General features: G+C 39.9%; 1 non-coding gene across 1 annotated transcript; it reads left to right on the top strand.

Annotated features, from left to right (window-relative positions):
• Positions 1-990: 990 nt before the first annotated feature.
• On the top strand, positions 991-1,096 carry LOC121213462 (small nucleolar RNA R71). Its single transcript, XR_005908843.1, has one exon. It is a non-coding gene; the product is annotated as a small nucleolar RNA R71 (small nucleolar RNA).
• The last annotated feature ends 4,904 nt before the right edge of the window (positions 1,097-6,000 follow it).

Raw genomic sequence — 6,000 nt, 5'->3', positions numbered from 1 at the left:
GTTTGGCATCTGCGAAAGAGCTTCAATAAATGGTAAGTTAATATGTAACATATTTAAGAATTTAAGGAATTTACCGAATTGTTCTTCTATACAGTCTTTCCTTGTCGCATTTGGGTATTACACACGAGGTTTATATTTTTTACTTACCAGTTTCTGGTCATTGTGGTCCACCTCACCCTTACCTTTACTTACCACAGTTTCTTGCCTCTATTCTGGTTCAGGTGCAACTAACCCTTCCTCATATTGAATGGTAATTGCATTGATTTACTCCATTGGGTTAGATTCAGTGTTACTCAAAAGGCTACCTTGTGGTCGTTCAGATATCAATTTAGTGAGTTGACCTATCTGATTTTCGAGCCTTTGGATCGACGCTTGTTGATTTTAAGTGCTGTCTTAGTATTTTAAAAATGAGTTTCTGACACCGAGATGAATTTTTTTAGCATCTCCTCAAGGTTCGGCTTTTTCTCTTATTGGTAGGGTGGTTGTTGGAAGCCTGGAGGTGGTGGTGGCCGCTGATTCCCTTGGCCTCCCCATGAAAAATTTGGGTGATTCCTCCATCCTGCATTGTAAATATTGCTATAAGGATTATTTTGAGATCGAGGATTATTACCCATGTAATTTAACTACTCGTTTTCCATGTTGTGGCCATAGGGTGGGTATTCTGGATTGCTCGATCCACCTCCGCTTGCTTCGCACTGCATTACTGGGTGAACCTGTGAAGAACTAAGAAAACCATCAATTTTTTTATTCAATAGTTCTACCTGATTAGAGAGCATGGTGACCGAATCAACGTTATAAACACCGACTGCTTTTGTTGGCTTTGTCCTCATGACTTGCCACCAATAATTATTCAGTGACATCTCTTATATAAATTCATAAGCATCTTCAGGTGCCTTATTATTGATCATTTTTCCAGCGGCTGCGTCGATCATCTGTCGAGTCGAAGGATTCAGGCCATTATGAAACGTTTGAACCTGTAGCCAAAGTGGTAACCCATGGTGAGGGCATCTTCTCAAGAGGTCCTTGTATCTCTTCCATACATCTAGAGTGTTTCTAAATCCATCTGCACAAAATAAGAGATATCATTACGTAATTTAGCCATTTTAGCCGGTGGAAAATATTTTAATAAAAACTTTTTGTCCATTTGTTCCCAAGTAGTGATTGACCCTAGTGGTAACGAATTCAACCACTATTTAGCTTTGTTTCTCAATAAAAAAGGGAATAACTGAAGGTGAATGGCGTAATCAGAAATGCCATTAATTTTAAATAGATCACATAGTTCCAAAAAGTTCGCCAAGTGAGCGTTGGGATCTTTGTCCTGCAAACCATCAAACTGAACAAATTGCCTTATCATTTGAATTGTGTTAGGTTTTAGTTCAAAAGTATTTGCAGCTACAGCAGGTCTAACTATGCTTGATTCAGTTCCTGTTAAAGAAGGTTTAGCATAATCATACATAGTACGCACAGTAGGATTCTGATTAGCAGCAATCGCAGGAGGTAACGGATTTTCCTGGTTGTCGGCCATCTCCTTGGTTATGGTTGAAGTATCGTCCTCTTGCTCTTCCTCTGTGTATCTTAAGCTTCACTTTATTTCTCTTTGGTTTCTACGAACTGTGTGATCGATCTCATTATCAAACAGTAATGGTTCTGACGGGTTTCTTCCGGTCATAAACTAGAAAACCTGCCAGGAATGAATAAAAGAAAAATTAGAAAAGAAAATAAAAAATTAAATTGCAAATAAAGTAGAATGGCATTATTTATACTTGATACGTGATATTCGCGACAGGTTTTAAAAATTTATAATTAATCGTTCTTCAAACTAACTATTATCACGATGAAGGCAAGTGTACCTATCGCACAATAGTATAGCTTTAGCAAGACCGAATTGTTGAACCCAAAGGAACCATGAGTACTAGTAATTACTTTTTTTTATTATGTAGCCTAAAAATTAAGGGATTTGTTTATCTAAATAATTAACTAAACTAAGAGTGCATAGAGAGAAATTGGGGACAAACTTTTGGGCAAATTCGATTGATTCAGACAATACCCAAGGAAAAATCAACCTAGACTTCACTTGTAATTTGACACTGAATCAGAGATTTATTCATTTGATTTGATCTATAGAAATCCCTAAGTTATATTATTATCTCTCTCGAGACTAATAACGTCTAACCTTAGGTTGATTAATTGAAATCTCTTTCTAATTAACGCCTAGTGTTGCATTAACTTGATCTATGGATCCCCTTATTAGGTTTCACCCTAATCTGGCAAAATCTTATCACCCTATCTCTAGGCGTGCAATCAACTCCGCCTAATTATGACAAATTTACTCTTAGACAGGGTCTATTCCTCCTTTGAATAAGAGCATTAACTTAAATCAGTATCCTGGAATATGAAAACAATAATTAAGAACACATAATTAAGAACAAGTCAAATATTTATCATACAATTCAGATAATAATAACAAGATCCGTCTTAGGTTTCATTCCCCTTAGGTAGAGCAAGTCTAAAAGACGAATCCACTGTTCATGAAGACACTGTTTACGCCTTATCCATTGGGCTTACCCCTGTTGTTGCGGAATAAGCACTCTTGGAAAAAGCAACTTCCTTCCTTAATGGACGAGGAGGAAAGAAAAAAAACAAATGCGAGGCCAATAGTGCCTTACGAAAGCGAATAAAGAAGAGAAAGGTCAAAGCGATACGACCCTTATTCCAATTCAATAAGGGATGACCCCTAAGCAACGGAAATCCCCTCTTGTTCCAAAACCACTAGGCATCGAAACAGATATGAGAGAAATGCCCCGAAGAGAGATGGTTTCATGATTCGGGTTGCTCCTTGAGTTTAATGTTTTCGAGCGTCAAAGCACCTAACTATACCTATACCATGCACTCCGCCGGTAAGCAGCCCGGGCATGAAACCACATTTGGAAGCATATGTGTGCCACTTTGGCACGAGATTTCAGCTTTGCTTTCATGGTTCCACTGTTCGTCGAGATCCCTTGAGTGCTATTAAATGGCATGTATGTTAAGCTTTGCTTTCGAATGAGGAAAGAGTTAATTGCCACGTGGAAAGTCTGACTGGGCATCCCCTCTTGTGCTTAGGGGGTTTAGTTCATAATTATAGAAGAAAACATCTCAGAAGAATAATGAATATAAAACATAAAGAAAACCCAAAACCCCTGAAAGGAAATTGAAGGGAGATCTTCAGTCTTGATGATGAATCCGGCTTCTGAGATGGACCAATCGGCTTCCCTTGAGTAATTCCTTGCCTCCTACTCTGCGTCTCCCTTCCTAAGTGCCTCCTCAGGTGTTTAGATAGGCTTTAGAATGCCTAAGAGCCCTCAAAATTGGCATTTTTCAAATAGGTTTATACTTGGGCTCAGTAGGGACACGCTCGTGTGCGATTACTCCAGCCCGTGGTCAAGGCTGTTGAATAGGCATGAGCGTGTGACACGTCCATGTGAGAAAGTCCTGGCCTTGTTGATTTCCCATATGGGTCCATTTTCTCTGTTTTTGTCCCGTTTCCCGTTTTTTTACTGTCCTATCCTTCCCTAAGTATAAAACATGAAATTAAAGAATTAGGAGCATCAAATTCACCAAATCTAAGGAGAAACCATCCATAAATGTGCTAAGCATGGGATAAAAACATGTATAAATTACGGTTTATCAAGCTTACTTTTAAATGCTTTATTTTTACCATGTATCATAATCTACTCGATACTATGAAAGTATAAATAATGCGATAGAAGAGTATCCTACATTATGAACAACTGCGACAGCATGAGGTTGGATACAAGATCCTATCGAACCACAAAAATAGTATAGGATACAAAAGGTAAGTTATGACACATTGAGTGCTTTGAATTCATGAGTTGAGTCTGAGTTCATGATAGTAAACACACGGGTAGAGACACGGCTGTGTGCCTCAACCGTGTGAAGGGCACGGTCTAGCACACAGGCGTGTGCCTTGGCCATGTGCCCCTAATTGGATGCTGACGTCAGAAACTGAATGTCAAAGTTTTTAGACATGGGTTAGAACACGGGCGTGTCATGGCCTTGTGAGGGACACGAACCATAGACACGGGTGTGTGCCAGGCCGTGTGAAAACCCCTGTAAGTTCGAATTTAGAATTTAATTCACACGGGTATGGGATACTAGCGTGTCCCTACGTACTTAGGCCATGTGTACCACACAGGCCATCAGCACGACAATGTTCAAGTTCTACACAGGCGTGTTACCCATCCATACGAGCGTATGCCCTGTTTCAAATGTCATTTTCCTAGTGTTGATTAAAGGACCCAAATTGGTCCTGAGTGATTTCCAAGAGATGCTTTGGGCCTTATAGGCCCCTGATAAGAAGTTTTGGAAAAGTTTGAATTTTTTTGAATTTAATTAAGTCTTCGTGACTCGTAAATGTTTGAATGCATGTGTTTAAGTTTGGTAACGCCTCGTATTCCATCTCGGCGTAAGGCACGGGTGTAGGGTGTTATATTTAGTGGTATCAGAGCTACGATTTAGTCAATTCTCGGACTAACCTAGGTGTGTTGAGTCTAGCTATACATGCCTTAAATAAATTTTGATAGTGTGATAGCTCCTAATTTTGTTATCATGCTTTCTTATAATAATGGATCCCGATCAAACTATGGCGCACGATGTAGAAAGTAATGCACCAGCTCTTACTGAAGGGGTAGTGCCATCCGATAATCGACCTCCCACGGTTAGTCAGGGAAGGGGAGAATGGGTTCATGAAGCCTTTCTCCACATGATGAATGAATGGTACACAGAGTTTGTTCGAGCGAACCCGAATGCTCAACCCCCTCAACCTCCATTTATTCCTTAACCTATCCCTGTAACAACCCAGGGTATGGATTTTGTGAAGCTGAATAGACCACTAGCGGACAAGATCTGAAAGCATGGAGCCAACTAGTTCTATGCAAATAAAGATGATGATCCAAAAGGGCAGAGTTCTGGCTTGAGAATACCACCAGGGTATTCGATGAATTATCTTGTACTTCTGAAGAATGCTTAAAGTGTGCCATATACTTGTTGAGGGACTCGGCATACCACTGGCGAAAAACATTAGTTTCAGTGGTACCTCACGAGAGAGTTACATGGGAATTCTTCCAAGAAGAATTCCGTAAGAAATACATTAGTGAGAGATTAATGGATCAAAAGTGTAAGGAATTTCTTGACTTGAAACAAGGCCGCATGATGGTTACTGAATATGACAGGGAGTTCATCTGACTTAGTAAGTATGCTCGGGAGTGTGTGCCCTCTAAAGCTAAGATGTGTTGAAGGTTTGAAGATGGACTTAATGAGGATATCAGATTGTCAGTGGGTGTCCTTGAATTGAAAGAGTTTTTGGTGCTCGTTAATCGAGCTTGTAAGGCCGAAGAATTGATTAAGGAGAAGAAGAAAACTGAGGCAGAGACTAGGGATGCAAAGAAGAGACATTTAAGCAAATAATTTTCATCTCAGTCTAAAAATTCCAGATACGTTTACTCCCGTTCTCATCTATCAGTTGGGCACTCGTACAGAGATTGTAAGAAGCAAGATTCAAATTCTAAATCTCGGGCTACATCAGTGGCTAGTATGGGTAATGCCATATCTTCCCGACCAAAGTGCCAACATTGTGGTAGAAGTCATTTCGGTAAGTTTAGAATGAATATCTGATGTGGTTCTGAAGACCGTTTTATCAAGGATTGCCCTGGGATGGACAAGAAAGAAAATTTTCAAAGTACAAGGCCAAGTCGCACAAATTCTAAAGGAAGACCACAAAAAAATGTTGGCATTGCGGCTAGCAGCAAGAATGTGACGAGAGACACCACAGGGAGATCGAAGCTAGAACTCCAGCTAGAACTTACGCCATACGTGCACGTGAAGATGCATCTTCTCCCAATGTGACCACCGATGAACCAGAGAATTTTCCTATTGTGATATCCTCCACATCTGCCTATAAATGTTTGAGGAAAGGTTATGAAGCTTATTTTGCTGTTATAA

Source organism: Gossypium hirsutum, chromosome A13 (genome assembly GCF_007990345.1).
Source record: "Gossypium hirsutum isolate 1008001.06 chromosome A13, Gossypium_hirsutum_v2.1, whole genome shotgun sequence".
In the NCBI taxonomy this organism is placed as follows: domain Eukaryota; kingdom Viridiplantae; phylum Streptophyta; class Magnoliopsida; order Malvales; family Malvaceae; genus Gossypium; species Gossypium hirsutum.
The sequence above is the reverse complement of the archived record's forward strand: the minus strand, read 5'-3'. Positions and strand labels throughout refer to the sequence as shown.